The sequence below is a fragment of the Mesoplodon mirus genome (assembly GCF_964341445.2).
Source record: "Mesoplodon mirus genome assembly, chromosome: 5".
In the NCBI taxonomy this organism is placed as follows: domain Eukaryota; kingdom Metazoa; phylum Chordata; class Mammalia; order Artiodactyla; family Ziphiidae; genus Mesoplodon; species Mesoplodon mirus.
The window spans coordinates 75,453,721-75,476,692 of record NC_138980.1 but is presented as its reverse complement, the minus strand read 5'-3'; the positions used below and the strand labels follow the sequence as shown (position 1 = coordinate 75,476,692).

Sequence of the window (22,972 nt, the reverse complement as noted above, 5' to 3'; positions counted from 1 at the left end):
GTAGATCATCTTGTCATGCTTATGGTCATTACAGTTTTCCATTATGAATGTGTATTCATATCCTTTGTTCACTTTTCTCTATTGGGTTGTCTGGCTTTTTCTTACTGATCCTTTATATACTCTTGATATTAATCCTGTGTTGGTTATATGTGGTACAATTGCCTTTTTTCCAATATGTGACTTGTCTTTCAATCCTGTTTATGATAAACCTGTAGTTTGGGACTTTATTTTTATCATATTCATTATTAATTTTCATTATTCATTATTTTCATTATTCATTATTAATTTTGCCTTTATAGCTTTTTAAGAAATTCTTTCTACTCCAAATCATAAAGATATTCTAGTACATTTTCCTCTGAATGTTGAAGTTTTGCTTTTTATGTTTGGGCCTTTACGTCATCTAGAATTTATTTTATTTATGACATGAGAGAGGGATCTAATTTTATTTTTTTTAATGAGTTAACAGTTTGCTTCACCATCATTTATTGAATGGTCCATCCTTTTCCTGATAACATGTAAAGCTACTTTGATCATATCCCAAGTTACTATATATTGGAATCAGTCTAACCCTCTTAGCTATTCAAAGACTTTGCTCCTACAGTTGTCCCCCTCCTCTGCCAAATATCTTTTTCCCTCTCTCCACTGGATTGTTCTCAACAGCATTCAACATTCTGAAATATTTCCCATCAAAAAAAAAAACTTTCGGGCTTCCCTGGTGGCTCAGTGGTTGAGAGTCCGCCTGCCGATGCAGGGGACGTGGGTTCGTGCCCTGGTCCGGGAAGATCCCACATGCCGCAGAACGGCTGGGCCCGTGAGCCATGGCTGCTGAGCCTGCGCGTCCGGAGCCCGTGCTCCACAACGGGAGAGGCCACAACAGTGAGAGGCCCGCGTACCGCAAAAAAACAAACAAACAAAAAAAAAAAACCCTTTCTTGAACCCCAGCTCCCCCTCTCGAGCTTCAGCACCATTTTTCTGCTCTTCTTTGTTCTAAGAGGTTTCTATATTTACTGTCTCCACTTCTGTCCCCATTCTCTCTTATACAGACCCCAATCAGAATTTAATCCCAACCACTCCACTAAAACCCTTCTTGTCCCAATTACTATTGACCTTTACTTGGTAAGTCCAGAGGTCAATTCTCATTTCTTACTTTATTCACCCTATCAGTAGCAATTGCATAATTGGTCATTCCCTCTTTTTTGAACAAAGACCTAGACACATGTTTATTATAGACCTACTACAAGTAGGATACAGCCATGAACCAAAGTAACAAAAATGCCTGCCTCATCTTCTGCTTGTGATTTTAGATTCACTCTCAGCCCTTCTTGATGTTGCTCTCAGCCTTCTGTGGGAAGACTAACCTATATGAATCAGCTCAAGTGGCTCTTGTACCCTCTGACTTTTGGTTGGTTCAGCCAGTGGGGGACCCTGGCCGGAGATCAGAAGGAGGGAAGAGAGTGAAGGCAGGTATTTTTTTTCCTGGCTCTTTCCCCGAGAGATTGCCTCATGCTGGCATTGCCCCTCAAAGTATCTCTCACGGTGACCTCTGTACAGTTCTTTCCTTCCAGTTTGGATAAGAGCTTCCCTCCCATCTTCAGATCTGGGACAGCAACATCTCATCTGCTACTATCCATGTGAGTTCCTTTACATGCACAGTTTTGTAAATAGACTCTTTATAAATAAATCTTCCTCAAACATGTATTTTAAGTACATCATCTATTTCCTTTTAAGACTCTCACTAATTCACTGCCTTGGGGGAACTTAACTTTCTGTAGGTAAGAGACAGATAATAAACAAAATTAAAAAGTAAATAAGAAGGTGAAAAGTAATATAGAGAAAGATAAGGTAGAAAAGGGAAATAGGAAAGCTAGGAAGAACGGGGTGTTGCAATTTGAAGTCCTGCAATTAGGGAAGCTCTCACTAAGGAAGTGATAGTTGAGCAAAGACGAAGGATCTGAGGGATCTAGCCATGCAGATATCTAAGGGAAGAGCTTTCCAAGCAGAGCAAACTGCTAATGCAGTGTTCCTGAGACAGGTTCTTGTCTGCTATGTTTGAGGAGAACCAAGTGACAGGAGCAAAGTGATTTTAGGGGGATAGTAGTAGGAGACAGAGTCATAGAAATGAGGGATTTCCCTGGTGGCCTAGTGGATAAGGCTCCGCGCTTCCAAAGCAGGGGGCCTGAATTTGATCCCTGGTCAGGGAACTAGATCCCACACGCATGCCGCAACTAAGGAGCCCGCCTGCTGCAACTAAGACCTGGTGCAACCAAATAAATAAATATATATTTTTAAAAAGTAATGGAAATGATATGGTAGAAGGAGGCAGAGAGTAGATGCCAGGTTACGTAGGCTATTATAAGGACTGTGGTTTTTACTCTTAATAAAATGCAGAGCCATTAGATGGTTTTGGGAAGAGGAGTGATATGATCTGATTTTAAGTTTTAAAGACATCATTCTGGCTGTTGTGTTGAGAATAGACCGTGGTGGCAAGGATGAATTCAGGGATACTAATTAGAAGTTTCTTGCGTTATTCTAGGTAAGAGATGATAGTGACTTATACCAGAGTGGCAGCAGTGATGGTGGTGAGAAGTGGCAAAATTATGGCTATATTTTGATACAGCTCCTGGGTTTCCTGATGGATTGAATCTGAGGTAAGAGGAAAAGAAAAGAGTCAGGGATGATTCCCAAGGGTTTTGGCCTGTGCAGGTGGAAGGATATTGTTGTCATCAACTGTAATGGTGAAAACAGACTAGATTTGTGAAAAAAGATCAGGCATTTCATTTTGGGCATGTATTAATTGAAATATCTAGAAGGTATCCAAGTGGAGATGTTAATAAGACACTGGACTAAGATCTGAAGTTCAGGAAGTGGTCTGGGCTGGAGATATAAATTTGGGAGCCATTAATATAGATAAAATACTTACAGTCATGACATTGGATGAAATCACTAAGAAATTGACATAGAGAAGAAGAAAAGTCCATGATTGAGTCTTTTGTGGCACTCCAATGTTAAAAGTTAAAGAGTTAAGAAACAACAAGCACAAGAGACAAAGAAGTTTCTGAAAACAAGGAGAATGTAGAACAGAAGTTGGCAAACTATGGCTCACAGGGGCCAAATCTGACCCACTGTCTTTTTTTGTAAATAAACTTTTATTGGAACACTACCACACTTATTCATTTACATATTCTCTATGGCTGCTTTCATACTACAGTGGCATAGTTGAGTAATTTCAACAAACTGTATGATCCACAAAGCCCAAAATTGCTATCTGGCCCCCTTGCAGGAAAAGCTTGTTGACCCCTGGTGTGTAGAGTCTTAGAACCCAAGTAAAAAAAGTGGTTTTTTGTGAGGGAGTGACTGCATTGCGATCATAATTAAAAATTCCACTAGGAAGGGCAACATGGAGCTGACTTTGGTGACTTTGGCAAGACAGTTTCAGTGAAATAATTGGAGAAACATACTCTTGTTGATTATTCCCAGATCTTTAAATTTGTTGTAATCACAGTTAAAATTGCAGTAGGATTTTTATAAGGAACTGATAAAACTTACTCAAAAATTTATGAGGAATAATAAAGGTCCTTAAATAGCTAAATCAGCTATGACAAAAGAATAAAATTAGATATCTATATGCAAAAAAATGGAACTTTGGTCCATGCTTGACACCATATACAAAAATTATCTCAAAATCAATCATAGATCTAAATACAAAGCCTCAAACTGTAAAACTTCTTGAAGTAACAGGAGAAAATCTTTGTGACTTTGGGTTAGACAAAGATTTCTAAGATATGACACCAAAAGCACAATACATACAAGAAAAAATTAATAAACTGGACTTTGTCAAAGTTAAAAACCTTTGCTCTATAAAAGATAATTGTTAAGAGAATGAGAAGATAAGCCACAGATGGGGAGAAAATAATAAAAATCATAAACTGATTAAAAAAAAACTTGTTATCCAGAAAATATAAAGAACTTTTAATCATAAGAAAACAAAAAACAACTTTTTAATATTTGAGTAGATACTTTTTCAAAAAATATATAAATGGAAAAACTATATATGTACAAATGGAAAATAAGCATGTAAAAAGATCTCAACATCATTAGTCATTACAAATTAAAATCATAATGAGATACTACTACATACCTATTATGATAGCTAAAATTAGAATGACTGAACATACCAAGTCTTGGCAAGGATGTAAAGGAACGGAAATCCTCATTCATTACTGAGAGAAATGTAAAATGGCAGAACAACTTTGGAAAACTATTCAGCCGTTTCTTGCAAAGTTAAACATATACTTCCTTTATAATCCAGACTTCCTGCTCCTAGGTATTTACCTAAGGGAAGTGAAAGCACAAAGACTTACATGTTTATATTACACAGCAAAAGAAATCATCAACAAAATGAAAAGGCAACTTCCAGACAGAAAATATTTGCAAATAATATATCTGATAGGGAGTTAATATCCAAATTATATAAAGAACTCATATAACTGAATAGCAAAAAAAATCTAATTTTAAAATGGGCAGAGGATCTGAATAGACATTTTTCCAAAGAAGACATTCAGATGGCCAACAGGTACATGAAAAGATGGGTTTTTTTTTTTGGCCACGCCACACAGCTTGTGGGATCATAGTTCCCCAACCAGGGATCAAACCCGAGCCCTCAGCTGTGAAAGCATGGGGTCCTAACCATTGGACCGCCAGGGAATTACCGAAAAGACGTTCAGCATCACTAATCATCAGGGAAATGCAAATCAAAACCACAGTGAGCTATCATCTCACACCTGTTAGAATGGCTATTAGCAAAAAGACAAGAAATAGCAAGTGTTGGCAAGCATATGGAGAAAAGGGAGCTCTTGTTCACTGTTAGTGGGAATGTAAATTGGTGGAGCTACTGAGGAAAACAGTATGGAGGATCCTCAAAAAATTAAAAATAGTACAACTGTGTGACCCAACTACTCCACTTCTGGGTATTTATCTGAAGAACATGAGAACACTAATTTGAAAAGGTATATGCACCCCTATGTTCACTGCACCATTATTTATAATAGCCAAGATATGGAAACAACCTAAGTGTCCATCAGTGGGTAAATGGATAAAGGTGTGACATATATACACAATGGAATACTACTTAGCCATAGAAAAGAATGAAATCCTGCCATTTGAACAACATGGACGGACCTTGAAGGTATTATGCTAATTGAAGTAAGTCAGATGGAGAAAGACAAAACACGATTTCATTCATATGTGGAACCTTAAAAAAATAAAATAAAACAAAAACAAACTCATAGATACAGAGATTAGATTAGTAGTTGCCAGAGGGAGAGGAGTTGCCAGTGGGTGAAATGGTGAACAGGCCAACTGTATGGTGATGGATGGTAACAAAATTTGTGGTAGTGCTCACTTTGTAGTGTATACAGATACAGCATTGAAGTATAATGCTGTATAATGTTGAAATGTATATAATTTAAAAAAATAGGCCTAACATGTCATCCAGCAATTCTCCTTCTGGGTGTTTATATGAAGGAAATGAAAATGCTAACTGGAAAAAATATATGCACCCCTATGTTCGTTGCAGCATTATTTACCATAGCCAAGACATGGAAGCAACCTAAGTGTCTTTTAATGAATGACTGGATAAGGAAAATGTTGTGTGTGTCTGTATATATGTATATGTGTGTGTATGCATATAATACAGTGCAGTATCATTCAGCCATAAAAAAAAGAAGGAAATCTTGCCGTTTATGACAACATAGGTGGACCTTGTCTTCTAAGTCAAACGGAGAAAGACAAATAATGGATGCTCTCACTTAGACGTGGAATCTAAGAAGAAAACAAAACAAACAAAAAACCCAAACTCATAGTAATGGGTGTTTGCTGAAGTCAGGGTTTCAGGGGTGGGAGAAATGGGTGAAGGGAATCAAAAGGTACAAACTTCCAGTTGTAAAATAAATAAACCATGGGTTTGTAATGTACAGCGTGGTGACTATAGTTAATAATATTATATATTTGAAAGTTGCTAAGAGAATATATCTTAAAAGTTCTCATCACAAGAAAAAAAGATTTGCAGCTGTGTATAGACTTAATGTGGTGATCATTTGGCAATATATACAAACATCAAATCATTATGTTGTGTGCGTGATACTGGTATAATATTGAATGTCAATTACATCTCAATTTTTAAAAAAAGACTTAGTTATAGCAGCCTTATTTGTAATGGCCTCAAACTGGAAACAACCCAAATATCCATCAGCAGATGAAGGAATAACCAAATCGGTATGTCTGTACAATAGAATACTTATCATGAATAAAAAGAAATGAACTATTGCTGCAAACAGCAACATAGATGCATCTCAAGGTACTTATCCTGAGTGAAAGAAACCATACAAAAACAAGTACATATTTTATGATTCCTTTTCTATAAAGTTCTAGAAAACACAAATTAATTCATAGTTACTGAAAGCAGATCAGTGGTTGCCAGGGGATGAGAGCAGGGAGATGGGTGGAGGGAGGGACTGAAAAGGTGCATGAGGAAATTTTAAAGGGTGATGGATATTTTCATTATCCTGATTGTGGTGATGGTTTCATGGGTGTATGTACATTTTTAATGTGTATAGTTTACTATAGTTCAATCATAACTCAATAAAGCTGTTTAAAAAATAGTACAAAGCCATAATGATTTTTTTTTAAGTGTAGTATTGGTGAAAGAACTGAAGGATGGTTAGCAACTGACCAGAGAGAGCTCAGGGGTAGAGGGGTAGACCCATATTCTCCCTCTCTCTCTCTCTCTCTTTCTCTCTCTGTCTCTGTCTCTCTCTCTCTCTCTTTCTCTCTTTCTCTGTTCCTTTTTCACAGTTATGTGTTCTTTATATCTTTTATATCTTTCATCATTTAAAGATAATTTTATACTCTTTCAGAATATTCTATTTGTTCATGACATAGTCTTTCCTCATATGTTCTGTAATTTTTGTTTTTTGTTTTTTGTTTTCTTTTTTGCGGTACACGGGCCTCTCACTGTTGTGGCCTCTCCCGTTGCAGAGCACAGGCTCCGGACGCGCAGGCTCAGCGGCCGTGGCTCACGGGCCCAGCTGCTCCGCGGCACATGGGATCTTCCTGGACCGGGGCACTAACCCGTGTCCCCTGCATCAGCAGGCGGACTCTCAACCACTGCGCTACCAGGGAAGCCCTGTTCTGTAGTTTTTTACTGTAAGTATATCTTGAAGGGCAATTGTTAATTCACTGAGGATCCCATATGGAGTTGTGAATTGTGATATAGGTGCTAGAGAATCAAAGACAAGACAGTCTAGCAGGAAAGACTCTCAGAAAGTAGGCAATTATAGTGTAATTACTGCTACACAGGAATTAGAGTTTTAAGAATATAAAGTAATTTATTAGAAAGTGGTTTGTAAAATATAAATATATAAGATAATGTGCTTTTAATCTCTTGAAAGAAGTAAACATATAAAATAACTCATACCTAACATCATTTAAAATATATAAATTGGAATAAAAAAATGGGATTTTGTGAGGCAGGAGAAGTTTGGGGAAACCTTAAGCTTTCTGCCACAAACTTCTTTTGTAGCATTTTTCTCTCCTGTTATCTTTTACTCTGGCAACAGAGTGAAAGGGCTACTGTTTTAGGTAAGATTTCCAGAGAAATGGACCTTGAGACAGAGATACGGATGTAGGAGTGCAGTCAGGAGTAACCTCTGCGAGGGAGTGAGAAGTGAGATTGGGCAGAGGAAGTTGTTGAACTGTGATGCAGCTGCAGAGGAGGCCTGGAGCTGAACTGGCTTTCAGAATTATTCTGAACTGTGGGAAGGGGACTGGGCTTTTGTTCGTTGGTATCAACAGTCATTGAAGGTGGGGCAACCCCAGGGAAGAGATAAAACCTTAGTGAGGCAGCTTCCTTCAGTGTGACAACTCCTAGAAAGAACAGTAGCTGTGCACAGTCCCAGGAGCTAAGGAAATTAATGCCTCCTTCTGAAGGGGACGTCTCGGTAGTTGCACAGAACCCACTACACCAAATAAGGCTCTTCTGTAATTAGCTCAAACTGCTTGAGCAGGAGAGGCAGAATTGTAAAACTGGTTGTTTCTCTTCTGGGACGTAAGTACCCCAGGGACAGTTTGTTACCTATTCAGACCAAAACAAGATGGCAAGTCCATTAGAAAAGAACTAATTATGAGTTGAAATTCAAAGTGAGTTAATGTGTGGGGTCATTATTCATTCAATAAATGTCTAACGTCACCTGGAGATAAGCCTACCAAAGAGGGAACAGGATTCTGGGTTCTAGTCATAGCTCTGTCAGTGAAAATTGGGTCTTTGAGCAAATCATTTATCATCCCTGGATTTTAGTTTTTTGAGGAATCTCCATACTATTTTTCATAGATGCTGCACCAATTTACATCCTACCAACAGTGTATAAGGGTTCCCTTTTCTCCACATCCATTTCAACATTTGTTATTTGTCATCTTTTTGATGATAGCCATTTTTTTTCTTTTTTTTAAAAAAATTTATTTGGCTGTGCTGAGTCTTAGTTGTGGCACACGGGACCTCCGTTGCTGCCTGCAGGATCTTCGTTGCAGCATGTGGGATCTTTAGTTGTGGCATACGGGATCTTTTAGTTGTGGCATGCTGGATCTTTTTAGTTGCAGCATGCAGGATCTTTAGTTGTGGCACGTGGGATCTAGTTCCCTGACCAGGGATCAAACCCTGGCCCCCTGCATTGCGAGTGTGGAGTGTTAGCTGCTGGACCACCGGGGAAGTCCCTTGAAGATAGCCATTCTGACAGGTGTGAAGTGATATCTCAATGTGGTTTTGATTTGCATTTCTCTGATGATTAATTATGTCAAGCATCTTTTCATGTGCCGGTTGGCCATTTGTACGTCTTCTTTGAAAAAAATCTATTCAGATCTTCTGCCCATTTTTTATTCCAGTTGTTTTTTTGTTGTTGAGTTATATGAACCGTTTCTATATTTTGGATATTAATCCCTTATAGGTCATATCATTTGCAAATATTTTCTCCCATTCAGTAGGTTGCCTTTTCGTTTTGTTGATGGTTTCCTTTGCTGTGCAAAAACTTTTAAATTTAATTAGGTCCCATTGGTTTATTTTTGCTTTTATTTCTTTTTCCTTAGGAGACAGATCCAAAAACATATTGCTACAATTTATGTCAGTGTTCCACCTATGTTTTCTTCTAGGAGTTTTATGGGTTTTGGTCTTACATATAAGTGTTTAATCCATTTTGAGTTTATTTTTGTATATAGTGTGAGAAAATGTCCTAATTTCATTATACTACATGTAGCTGTCCAGTTTTCCCAGCACTTCTTATTAAAGTGACTGTATTTTCTTCATTGTATATTCTTATCTCCTTTGCTGTAGATTAATTGACGATAAGTACATGGGTTTATTTCTGAGCTCTCTATTCTGACCATTGATCTATGTGTCTGTTTTTGAGTCAGTGCCACACTGTTGTGATTACTGTAGCTTTGTAGTATAGACTGAAGTCAATGGCTTGTAATTTTCTTTTTGTGATATCTTTGTCTAGTTTTGGTATCAGGGTGATGCTGGCCTTGTAGAATGAGTTTGGAACTGTTCCTTCCTCTGCAATTTTTTGGAATAGTTTGAGAAGAATAGGTGTTAATACTAAATGTTTGGTAGAATTCACCTGTGAAGGCTTCTGGTTCTGAACTTTTGTTGGTTGGGAATTTTGCAGTTACTGATTCAATATCATTACTGGTAATTGGTCTGTTCATATTTTCTGTATCTTCCTGGTTCAGTCTTACAAGATTGTACATTTCTAGGAATTTGTCCTAGGTTGTCCATTTTATTTATTTACTAATCTCTCACGATCCTTTGTATTTCTGTGGTATCAATGTAACTTTTCCTTTTACATTTCTTATTCTGTTGATTTGGGCCCTCTTTTTTTCCTGATGAGGTTGGCTAAAAGTTTATCAATTTTGTTTTTCTTTTCAAAGAACCAACTTTTAGTTTCATTGATCTTTTCTATGTCTCTTTTTTTAGTCTCTTTCATTTATTTCTGCTCTGATCTTTATTATCTTTTTCCTTCTCTAACTTTGGGTTTTGTTTGTTCTTCTTCTAGTTCCTTTAGGTATAAGGTTAGGTTGTTTATTTGAGATTTTTCTTGTTTCCTGAGGTAGGCTTGTGTCACTATAAATTTCCCTTTTAGAACTGCACAAAACATAAACAGGTAGAAATGCATGAGACAACTAAAAGGCCCATGGAGCTCTGGGGCTAGTGCTGGCTCAGTGGTGGGTGGACCCAGGCCCCTGGATCTCTGGCTTCAGGATCCTGGGGGTCCTGGAGCTGGTTTTGGCCCACTGGTGGGCTGGGCAAGTTCCTGACACAGTTGGCTGCAGGGTCCAGGGTGTCCTGTCCTGAAGTTTGTGTCACCTGCTGGTGAGTGAGACCAGATCTTGGGGCAGCTGGGTGAGGGGCCCAAGGTGTCTCAGATCTGATGTTGGCCCCTTGAGGGTGGGCTGGGTCCTGCCACAGAAAGCTGTGGGGCTGTGGCATTCCTGGGGCTAGCGTCTGCCTGCTGGTGGATGGGGCCTGAGTCCAGGAAATCCTGGGGCTGGTGCCTGCCAGTAGTGGGTGGAGCTGGGTCCAAGGTTGTCTGACTTCAGGGCCCACTGGTGGTTGGAGCCGAGGCCCAGGGGTCCCAGGGCTAATGCCACCTCACTGGTAGGCAGAGCTGGGCCCCAAGGTCTCTGGCTTCAGGGCCCTGGGGTTCCTGGGGCTTGTGCCTGTCCACTGGTGTGTAAGGCCAGGTCATGGGCCCTCTGATGGACAGGGCTGTGTCCCAGGCTTGTTGTGGGCTCAGGGAGTCTTAAAGCAACCTGCCTGATGGTGGGTGGGCCTGTGTCTAGTTGCTTGGCCTGAGGTGTTCCCATATGGTTTCCAGAGGCTGGTGGGCAGGGCCAGGTCCTGAAGCTAATAAGCTAGAGAAAGATTCTAAAATGGCACTCACCAGCACCAGTGTCCACATGGTAGAACAAGCTCCCCAGAAGGGCTGCCACCAGTGTCTGTGACCTCAGGGTGAGCTCCAGTTGCCTCCTTGTCTCTCCAGGAGACTCTCCAAGATCAGCAGGTGAACCTGACCCAGTCTCCTTTCGAATTACTGCTTCTGCCCTGGCTCCCAGAGCTTGTGAGATTTTGTGTGCATCCTTTAAGAGTGCAGTCTCTAATCCCTGCAGCCCCTTGGGTGTCCTGAATGTAAGCCCCATTGACCTTCAAAGCCAAACGTTCTGGGGATCTGTCTTCCTGGTGCAGGACCTCTGGGCTGGGGAGCCCTATGTTTCTTGGACCACTCAATCCTTGAGGGAAACCTCTGCAATTGTAATTATCCTCCTATTTGTTGGTTGCCCACTCAGGGAATGGGTCTTGACTATACTGCATCTCTGCCCGCTACCCCCTCCCCGCCCCTGCCCGCCACCCCCCCCACCTTGTTGTGGTTCCTTCTTTATAACTTTAGATGTAGAAGATCTTTTCTGCTAGATTCCAGTCTTTCTCATCAATAGTTGCTCTGTGAATAGTTGTAATTTTGGTGTGCCCATGAGAGGAGGTGAGCTCAGGGTCTTCCTCCTCCACCATCTTGGCCAATGAAAGTTTTTATTTAAAAAAAAAATACAATATATGTTACATTGTTAGCCCCTGTGATCTTGGCATAGTGACTTGAACACAATATATTTGAAAAATAAAAGAAATTGTTGATATTAATAATGGTATACATTATACCAGTAAGTGGTAAGCTCATAATTCTGTTATACTTCAAGATTTTAAAATAATCCAATTACCATTTAATTCAGTCTGGTACCAGGAAGCTCCCTGATTGATAGCAGCTTATATTTGTTGCTAATTCTGAATGTACCTCAGTATCCCTTTCTGAAGAATGAAATTCTGACCCTTTACACTAAAAATAAAAAGTCTGACCATTTTTTTCAGGAACTGTAGAGCTTTATTACTTCCCTCTACAATAGTGAACCAATAGGCTGAAAAATAGAATTCTTGGAGATGGGTCATTAACTATTATATACAGAACTTGAGCTGCTATAAATGTCATTTGCAAACACATCGTGTTGTGGCTTTGATACACACACAATGCAGAAAAGAAAAGTTGTGGGTGGCCACAGCAAATGTGTTGTAGGTGTCTATTGGAATAAGGTCTTGATTAATTCTGTTTATGATCACTCTAATTTCTTTGCATTTTATATTAATGTGGCTGAGTAATGGTTGGTACAGGAATTACTTTAAAGTACTGAATTCCTATAAATGTTGTCTGTCAGCACATAATGCTCTGAGCACACACTTGCACTTAATTATGTCATTTGTTTTAGGAATAACCTGTTTAAAAAATACTTTTGACTTTTTTCTCAGAAAATATTTCCAAGCAAGCAGCATGTAACACTTCATCTGCACATTTAGCACATTTAGCTAATGTGACTTTATGGCACCTTGATAGGACATCTTATTATACATGTAGAAAATGAGGTAGAATGACAGAAGATAATAAATTATTTAAGATCACGCAGTAAATCAGGACAGAACTGTTATTGATATTTTGCTCAGGACAAGCCATTCTCAAAGTGGTATTTTGTGAAACATGTGCTACGCCTGATTGCTAGAGCACAGTTCTACATTATCAGTGCCTGTGTGTACTTGACTTTAATCTCCAAGTTATACACACTTGTTTGTGTGTCTCCAAGGTTGAAATGTTTCCAGGAGTACCTCACCTGAGACTAAATGTCTTGCTTATCTATTCTGTGTAAATTAGTTAGGGTTTTCTGGAGAAACAGACCAATATCTGTAAATCTTTATACTTATAGGAATTGGCTCATGCCAGTTATGGAGGCCAAGTCCCACGATCTGCCATCTCCAAGCTGGAGAACCAGGAAAGCTGGTGATATGGAGTCAGTCCCAGTCCAAAGTCCTAAGAATAGGAGTGGGAGTGGCAGAGCCATGTGGTGTCAGTCCTGATCTGAGTCTGACAGCCTGAGGACCAGGAGCGCCCATGTCTGAGAGCAGAAGATGGATGTTTCAGCTCAAACAGAGCAAATTCATCATTCCTCCACTTTTTGTTCTGTTCATGCCCACAACATTGGTAAGGAAGATCTTCTTTACTGATTCAAATGCTAACCTCTTCTGGAGACACCCTCACAGAAACACCCAGAAATAAGGTCTTACCAACCATCTGGGCATCCTTTTTAAAAAAATTAATTTATTAATTTATTTATTTTTGGCTGTGTTGGGTCTTCGTTGCTGCCTGCGGGCTTTTCTCTAGTTGTGGAGAGCGGGGGCTACTTTTCTTTGCGGTGCGTGGGTTTCTCATTGCAGAGGCTTCTCTTGTTGTGGAGCATGGGCTCTAGGCACACGGGCTTCAGTAGTTGTGGCATGCGGGCTCTAGAGCACAGGCTCAGTAGTTGTGGCGCACAGGCTTAGTTGCTCCGTGGCATGTGGGATCTTCCCGGACCAGGGCTCAAACCCGTGTTCTCTGCATTGGCAGGCAGGTTCTCAACCACTGCACCACCAGGGAAGCCCTGGGCATCCTTTAGCCAATCAGGTTGACACATATAATTAATCATCATACCCAGCCAAAACAATATTTATTAATAACACCCTCTCCTATGCAAAGCACCAGATACTATGCAAAATATACAGGAAGTGAGAAATGTGACCATACCTTCAGAATTTACAATGTAATACTCTGTTGTGTGAGCACACTATCTGTGGGAAAAACAACAACAAAAAGCAATCCCAGAATACCCACTCTTTCTCCAGAGGATGAAGCTTTCATGAACTACTTCTGTTACAGGGTGGAAGAGCTTCATGCCTAACATACTTCTTTGTTTCATTTTTCCACTTCTACAATTTATAAAATAAAGAGGAAAATGTTTTTACTTACTTGCAAAAATGAACTGTTCTTTCTCATTTTTTTCTCTATAAGCCCTCTTTTTTCCCACTTGCCATCAGCTGTTTTCCATAGGTGAATTGTGTAAATTTTAATATTTTATTAATTGGTAAATACGGGTATTGAAAAGAGCATGGCAAGTTAGCATTGATTCATATGTATACATAAAGTCAGAACTAATTTGAATAACTAAACTGCACCTGAAGAATATTCACAATAAACATTGTGCAAATTTATAATTTTAGTGTGATAATTAGCAGTATAAATAATGTATCACTTCCCAAACCTTTCAAACAGCTCTGACTCACCATTACATAATGCTCACATGGATGAGTGCTCCCAGAAATTGTTTGGATTCATAAGAAAGAGTAGCTAAGTTTTTCTACTTTAAAATCTCTGTGAAGACAAGAAATTTCTACTCAATCAAATTTTAATATTGAAATAGAATCTCATAATGCAAAGATAAAACAGATTTTTTCACAAACACCCAAAGTCAGTAAGAAGTTCTTAGCAATCCAGAAGTCCCCAAGTCCTGAGATGAGACTATTCCAAAGTAGGTAGGAACATTGGCTTTTGTCACTAGCCTGCCTGGATTGTCTCCCAACTTAGCCACTAGCTTTGTGTGCAGAGTCAGTTTATCTAACCTCTCTGTGCGTCAGCTTCCTCATCCGTAAAGGGAGAATAATGGTCCCTGCTTGAAATTAATTAAATACGTTTTTAAAAAATATTTATTTATTTATTTATTTGGCTGCACCAGGTCTTAGTTGCAGCATGCAGGATCTTTAGTTGTGACATGCAAACTCTTAGTTGTGGCATGTGGGATCTAGTTCCCTGACCAGGGATTGAACCCAGGCCCTCTGCATTGGGAGCGAGGAGTCTTAGCCACTGGACCACCAGGGGAGTCCCTAAATAAATACATTTTAACTACTTAGAACAGTGCCTGACACATTGTAAGTTCTTAATATGTCAGCTATTATTGGCATTATTTGATAGCGACAGTGAATCAAAACAGAGCTACTGCTAAATGAAATTTTAAACAAAACGAATGCAGGTGAAGACTCACACATCACTGCACTTGTATTTGCATTTCTACTATTTGTTGTAGACTAGTACCCTGCAATTCTGTTTTGGTCTCAGATGATACACTCTCTGCTTCTTGTCCAGATCTTGTACTTCAGCAGGCTTCTTTAACAGAGTGACAGGTGACTGGCGTGGACGCAGATGAGGACATGAGTGTGGGACATGGCACCGTTAACTTCTCCATACCATTCTCAGCAGTTCCCTCAGAAAGACAAATCCATATTGCAATGTCATTTTCTACCTTCATCCTACTGCTTATCCAGTCTTGGCTTCTTACTCTGCTTGCTGCCAAGCTTCTAGATTTGTCCAAGATTCAAGTCTTCAGGCCTCTCCCCCTGAAACGTACAATAAGCGCTGACTGGTTTCTTAGCTAATGTAATGAAATCATTGTCACCCCATCCATTTTCTTAAAATAGCAGATTATTTTCTCTCCTTCCTAGCACTGTTTCCTAGCTAATTTATTGACTCATCATCACCCTATCCATTTACTTAAAATAGAAAACTGTTTTTTTTTCTTCCTTTCTAGTCCTAAATGGAACTCAATTGACAGTAAAACATAAGTGTTTCTTTCCTCTCTTCCCACCTGATGTTTTAATCAAATCAGGAGCGTCTTCAAACCAGAATTAAATGACAGTGACCACCGTAAAGACCCCTTTCTTTGGCCTTACCTAAATATGCCTAGGGCCTGGACCACCCCTTGGGATTGGGCATGTGTGTGCCAGATAGTACTGGGGGAGGATGTGTAGGGGCACAGCTGCCAACTTGGAAAGCTGACTTTCCATTGATCTGACAAACCCTCTGCTCTCTTATGACCAATATTAGAAACCAGATTAAAAATTGCCATTTTCTACATGAAGCAAAATCTCCCCCATAGTGGCTTGTTACCATAGATGAGCTATTCGTGCTCTGTTTAAAGCCAGTCCCTCAACTTAGACACTGAGGTCCTATTCCCTCTCACCCAATAAAAGACATTGCTCCAGTAGTTCCTGCTCCCTAGGCCCTGTTATCAACTTTTCATTCTCCACTAAATCATTTCCTACAAGGGCGCTATTATTTTTACTGTCTTTAATAAAATGAACAAAAAACTCCTTTTGACCTACTTTTCCCTCCCCCTACTGTCCAATTTCTTTACAGTTAAACTCCTTAATAGCCATTTGTAGATTCTAATTTTTCCCTTTCCACCTCTATTGAACCAAATTCAGTGAAGCTTTTGCCTACACTACTCTACCAAAATTATTCTTGTCAAGGCCATCAGTGATCATTCCATTGGTCAATTTTCAGTCCTCATCTTGCCTGACCAGCATTTTATGACACTGATCACTCCCTCCTCTTTGATGTACTTTCTTTTGACTTCCAGGATACCACACTCTTTTAGTTTTCCTCTTGCCTCCCTGGCTATTTCTTCTCAGTGTTTGACTGACTTGGTGTCTTCTCTCTAACCTTTTAGTGTTGGAGTGCCCCAGGCTCAGCCTTGGGCCCTTTCTTCTCTATCCAAACTCACTACCTTGGATGATCTCATCTGGTCTCTGGGCTGTAAATGTAAACCTCTTATCTGACAACTCCCAAATGTCTCTCTTCAGCCCAGTTCTCCCTCTTGAGTCCTGAGTTGAATATCCAACTGCCTATTCAACATCTCCTTGAATGTCTAATAGTCATCTCATACTCTACAGGTCTCCAGCAGAACTCTGGACCTTACTCTTTAAACTTGGCCCACCTGCAGCATTCCCTATCTTGGCATCTTGAAAGTTCGTAACAGCTCCTTCCTTCCATCTGCTCAGGTAAAAAATATTAGAGTTAGCTTTGACTCCTCTCTCTCTCTCACATCCAATTTCTTGGGAAATCCTATGTGACTCTCCCTTCAAGTATTACCAGAATCTGAGTACTCACCACCCCTTCAGTTACTACCTTGGTCTGAGCCACCATCCTCTCTCATTTGGACTAACCTCATAACCTCTTCACTATCCCTCTTCCTCTAACCTAAACCTCATAGTTAGAAGCCAGAGCTTTAAAAAATGTAAGACAGGTCGTATCATTTGTCTGCTCAAAGTCCTCCAAAAACTTCCCATTTTAGTCAGAGTAAAAGTGAAAACCTTTACAACAGGTTCAAGGTCCAACTTAACCTGGCATCCCATTATCTCTCTGACCTTGTCTCTTTCTACTCTCCCTTTCACTTAGCTTCACTCCCCTTCAACAGCTTCCTTGCTGTTACTCCATTACACCATGCACACTCTTGGGTTAGGACTTTGCCCTGGCTGTGCCCTCTCCCTGAAATGTTCTTCTCCTTAGCTAACTTTCTCTCTTCCTTCTTGTCTTCCCTCAGTGAGGGAACCTTCTCAATGAGACTTGCCCTAACCATCTGGTTTACTACTACAACTGTGCCCATGCATGCAGGCACACACTCACACATGTGCACACACATACCACTGACACTTCAGATTATCCTTACCCTGTTCTACTGTTTTTTTTCTGCAGTCATCAGCTACTAATACATATTATATATGTTTATTGTATTTGTTATTTTTTTCCTGTCTTCCCACTAAATGTAAGTGCTTTGAAGACAAAGATCTTTGTTTTGCTCATAGATATACTTGGAGCATTTGTCACAATATATGTATCTGACAAATAATTGTTGATACATGTACATACAAACATACACACGTATACATGTATGAAATGAAGTTATTTCCCTCTGATAAAGCCAAATGAGAGTTTTAAAATCCTACAGTGGAGTGACTATCCTTTATATTCTAGTGTGGAGTGAGGCCCTCACACACCACTGGATCTGTTTGTATTCACTGGCATCTTCTAGGACAAGCATTTGAACTGTGTTCATGATAGGAATTCAAACTGAGTAGAAAACTGGGTAAAAGAGAAGTAGATTATGCAGCTCCTGTAAGAAACCTGGCACAATCTCAAGGAAAGAAGCCTAGAACAATAAACTAAACTCAGTAATAAGACCTGAGATTTCAAGAGGATTTCTGGGTGTAGTGCAGTGCCTCTGACTCAACTTCCCCACAAGCTCTACTGCTGTCCTAATCGCCAACATGAACCTATGAGGACAGGAGCATGTGTGGATAATACTGAAGACTCCTTAAACTATGTAACACCTCAGGCCCCAAGCAGCTCTGAGGTGGAATTCTGTAAGAGGACAGAACACAGAGAAGAGGAAACTGTTTCTCTACCCATTTTATAAAAGGTGAATGCTAGCAGCCTAAGGCAGATTGGTGATGACAGTGAAGGATGTTGACTGGCTGCAAAGGATAGGGTGACCACAGCAGAAGCAGGAGGCAAAGCAGAAGGTCTGGCAATGGAGTAGGACAGAGCAGCAAGGCACCCAGAAGTAGCATCCAGGTAGAGTGACAGCAGCTGGGCCAGCAGCAGCCCATGTGGAAAGGCCAAGAGAGTTACCTTGGGCAGCAGCGCCAGCATAAACAGCAGCCTGAGGGAGAGGGAATGGGGGTCCAGGTGAAGCAGCTATGACAGGGATGGCAGGCATAGAGTGTAAAGTAGCAGCCCCTGTGTCAACAGTGGCTTAGGTGGAGCACAGAGTGGCAATTCAGAGTAGGGCTGTGGTGCCAGCTCGAGCAACAGTCTGCTGGGTGTATGGAGTGGTGGCCCAGAGCCAAGTGAAAGCAGTGCCACGCACAGTGGCCATGCATGCTTTGTGACACTATGCGACAACCTCCAAAAACACCAGAGATAGGTCTGTAAGAGAAACCTCAAAAGAGGCCCAAGGTTTTACAGTTATGTACGTGAGAGCTTTCAAACTAGTGGAATTCAGTCTTCAATATTAAGGTGACTTTATTTCTTTCCACAAGCCAGGGAATTCTAGGAACGTTCAGAATTACAAACTTGTTTATGACTGCCCTAAAAGAAACTCTATCTCATGCGGTAGCAGAGTTTCTGAAATTTTGCTGAAGAACAAAAGGCTAATCCTGTGGGTGATTGAATTACAAGGCAAATTGAATTTACCACTCCACAGGGTCTTTTTTGTTCAAGCTAAGGCATTGATTGGGAAGAAGAGGGACTTTGAAAATGGATATGGGAACTTTATGGGCAGATGTGAATGAACCTTGGCCCACGACCTTTAAATTTTGCTCTGCCTTCTATTCCAGTAGAAGTAGCCCTTCTTTCTGCATGAGAAGGTCAGTCTCCCCTTGCCTGAAGAACCTGAGAGAGTGGCTTTGCAGGAGACAAAGCGTCCTCAGGACCCATCCCCACCATCCCTCATTGTTTCTCAAACTCGAAATAGACTTAAATCCTGGCAGGCCTCGGGAGGTCAGTTACAAAATGACCTACAAGAAGGAACCAAATGCACCAAAAGAATAGTGAGATTTTGCTAATTTTGACTGACAGAATATGTTTGGGATCCTAAGAGTGTTGGATCAGGGTGGAAAGAATGTAAAGTAGGATCAGGCCAAATGTATTGATTTGGGTGTACAAAGCAGAAATTCTGGATCTGATATGTTAGGCCAAGAAACTAAGAATGGCTTTCCACTCTTGGAGTTGGCTTGGTTGTTCACTAAACCCTGGAACCAAAGGATCATAGGCTCCTTTGGTGAAAAGGACAAAATGGCAATGCTTAATTGCCAAAGACAATGTGGGTTTGGTTAATGTAACGGACAGCAAAGCCAAAGTGGTAATCAGAACGAGTTGACCCATAGAGATCTTTGGTGTCGGCTAATTGCTTGTGGTGGCCCTAGGTCAGAATTAGATAAGCAATGTACTGAAATCTTACTTTAGCATAGTAAGTTAGTATCATTTATATTTAGCATGATTTGCATAAGCAGGAAACGCTAGGTCTGATGAGCCAAAGTCTGACTTGAATCACACAATACAAAACTCTTGGCTCCTGAACCAGTTACCAGACTTGAGCCAATTCACAGACCCAGAGCCTCTTAAATAAAGGGGAGACCAGGTTCCCCTGAGGAACAACCTTAATGCACAGCCCAAAATATATACTGTAAATCTTGCTCCTAAACTTACGCAAAGGGACCTGCGGTCATTTACTAGGGTGATATGCATTGAGGAACTCCCAAACTCTGTGGAAATTATGGGACACTGGCACTAATTCCTAGAGAACCAAAGCACCATTATGGTCCATAAGTCAGAGTAGGGGCTTACGAAGGTTAGATGTTTATTGGAAACTTGGCTCCAGTCCACTTCACTGCAAGCTCAGTAGGCTCTTGAATTCACCCGATGGTTATTTCTCCAGTTCTGGCATGCACAGTTGGAATAGCCCCCACATTGGTTGCTTTACTCTTGGAGAAAAAACTATTGTAGTAGGAAAGGCCAAATGGAAGTCACCACAAACTCACCTCTACTTACCAAATAGATATTCTTACTGGTTTGCTAGTCTAACCCTGACTGATGAAATTACTCAAACCACTTTAAAGCTGACCTGGGATAAATAAATAAATAAAGCTGACCTAACACTATTCTGGCTGCAAATAGAAAATCAGTCAGTTCAGGAGCTGGCCAATCGTAAGGGACACCATTACCATCAGTAATATTCATGGTATTTTTAAAGAAGGTCCCTTTACAAGATACGGTCTTAAAAAGAAGCCTTTATAGTTATGAAATCTAACTTCTTTATTTGGTAGCTCATGACTCGTTGTCAGGTTGAATACATTTGCTTTGTAAAAACTAAAATTGAACATTAATTTATAGAATTTGATTTTATTTTGTACTTTCGTATTTGTCTCCATTGGCAACTTTTCTTACCAAGTATAAAAGTGAAAAATTCTGTTTATTTGGGTTATTAAAATCTCGTGTCTTTCAAATATGGTATAGTTCGCCAATTTCTAGAATCCTAGAATTAAAGGTGGTACAAAGAAGTTTGGAAAAGGAAATTTTAGAATTAAGAATAGCAACCACTATTTTACTAATATAGTAAACTTATGGACAAGTGGAATATTTGTTAGAGGTACATAACCAACCTCATGGTTAATAACCATATTAGACATATCTTTTATTGTCTGCCTGACCTACAGCACCATATAAAGAATCTGCCCCATAGACTGTAAACATAGAGTGGCCTTGGTCCCTGGTGGCTTTCTAGTTCCCATGAAGTCCATTGGAATTTTGGCTTTGGTCGTTGGTTTCTGTGAGACTTACATCCTTTATCTGAGTTAATGAGAGGCTCTATTCCCTGCAATAAAGGACACTTGGCTCTAAAGGTAATTAAGAATACCTCAGTTTTAGAGTGCAAACACAAACAGCCTAGCTCCTTGCCCCAGAATATTTGTGTCCCCCTCAAATTCATATTAAGGCCCTAACCCCTGGTGTGGCTGTATTTAGAGAGGACCCTCTAAGGAAGTTATCGAGGTTGAATGAAGTTATAAGGGCGGGTCCCTGATCCTGTAAGATCAGTTTCCCTTATAGGAAGAGACACCAGAGAGCGCTCATGCTCCCCCTCCTCCATCTCCCTCTCTCCTTCTTCCCTAATCATCACTGAGAATGGTATTTGTTGCAGAGTCTGGTGGATACCTATATCAGTTATTAACCAGTTTGAAAAACACAAACCAATTAGGTATGGCAGAGGGAAGCTAACACAGGGAACTAATTACAAAATGGTTGGAAAGGTTAAGGAGCAAAAAGGTGAAAGTGCTGTTAACTCAGAGCCCAAGAATGCTGTGCTTCTGGGCAGCTGGGGCACAGCTGCTCCAGCTGCTCCTGCTACTAGAGCCAGAAACAGAAGAAGGAAACAAATGGCTTTTCTCCCTTTGCCACCTTTTAAATCCTCACCATTGTCTCCCATTGGCAGTATCTAACCAAACCATAGCAAGGGAGCATGGGAAATACAGTTGTCAGGCTTCCAGCCCCCTGTGATAGAGAAGAGAAAACGCAAGTGCAAGAATGAAGCTGACAGCTAAAAGTCAAAAAACTGCACAATGTCCTTATTCAGATTAGGAAAGTTTCTGTCCATTTATATAGTCTTCTAAGAGTTTTCTTTTTCTGTACCTAATAAGATGATAAAATGGCTCTTCTTTTTTGAATCTTTTAATGAGGACAGTAATGAATTAATTAGGTTCAGGATTTTCTCATTGTTGAATCTGCTTTGCATTCTTGCTATAATATCTACTTCGTCATGATAGATTTATATGTGTATATATGTTTTCTGTATATATATGCTAGATTTTATTTGCTAATATTTTGTGTAGGACTTTTTCATCCATGTTTGTCAGCAGGATTGACCTTTAATTTTTTTTTCTCCATACTCTTCTTGTATAATTTTTTAAAAATTTTTATTTATTTATTTATTTATGGCTGTGTTGGGTCTCCGTTTCTGTGCGAGGGCTTTCTCTAGTTGCGGCAAGTGGGGGCCACTCTACATCGCGGTGCGCAGGCCTCTCACTATCATGGCCTCTCTTGTTGCGGAGCACAGGCTCCAGATGCGCAGGCTCAGTAATTGTGGCTCACAGGCCTAGTTGCTCCGCGGCATGTGGGTTTTTCCCAGACCAGGGCTCGAACCCGTGTCTCCTGCATTGGCAGGCAGATTCTCAACCACTGCGCCACCAGGGAAGCCCTTCTTGTATAATTTTATAGCAAAGTAACACCAGTTATACCAGGTTGTATCTTTTCCCTACTTTTAATTCTATGGAAATTAACTGTTACTGAAGTTTGGTTTTTTAAAAATCTAACGTAAACTCTAAACCTAGTGCTTTAAATGAGGGTATATTTTAGATTAATGGTTTATGTTTGTTCATAGTTTCACTCTCTTTTTGAATCTGTTTCTGGAGTTGATCTTTTTCAAAAAAGTTGTCTTTTTTACAGGTTTTCAAAATTTAATAGCATAAAACTGTTGCAAGTTGTATTGCATTTTATTATAATTGTTGTATTTTATTATAATTTATTTTATTATATTATTATAATTTTTAAAGTCCCAACTCTACCAATTAACTTTTGCTGCAAAACATAGTGGCTTAACATATATTATTGTTTTGATTCTGTGGGTTAGCTGGATG

At 40.0% G+C, this 22,972-nt stretch overlaps 1 protein-coding gene across 1 annotated transcript in view; it reads left to right on the top strand.

Annotated features, from left to right (window-relative positions):
- The first annotated feature begins 7,108 nt into the window (after window positions 1-7,108).
- The window catches only part of CDC42SE2 (CDC42 small effector 2), a 164,935-nt gene continuing 149,071 nt past the window's right edge, over window positions 7,109-22,972 (top strand). Inside the window, exon 1 of the mRNA XM_082623761.1 lies at window positions 7,109-7,203. The gene's annotated coding sequence lies outside the window, so the exon portion shown is untranslated. The remainder of the gene's footprint in view (window positions 7,204-22,972) is intronic.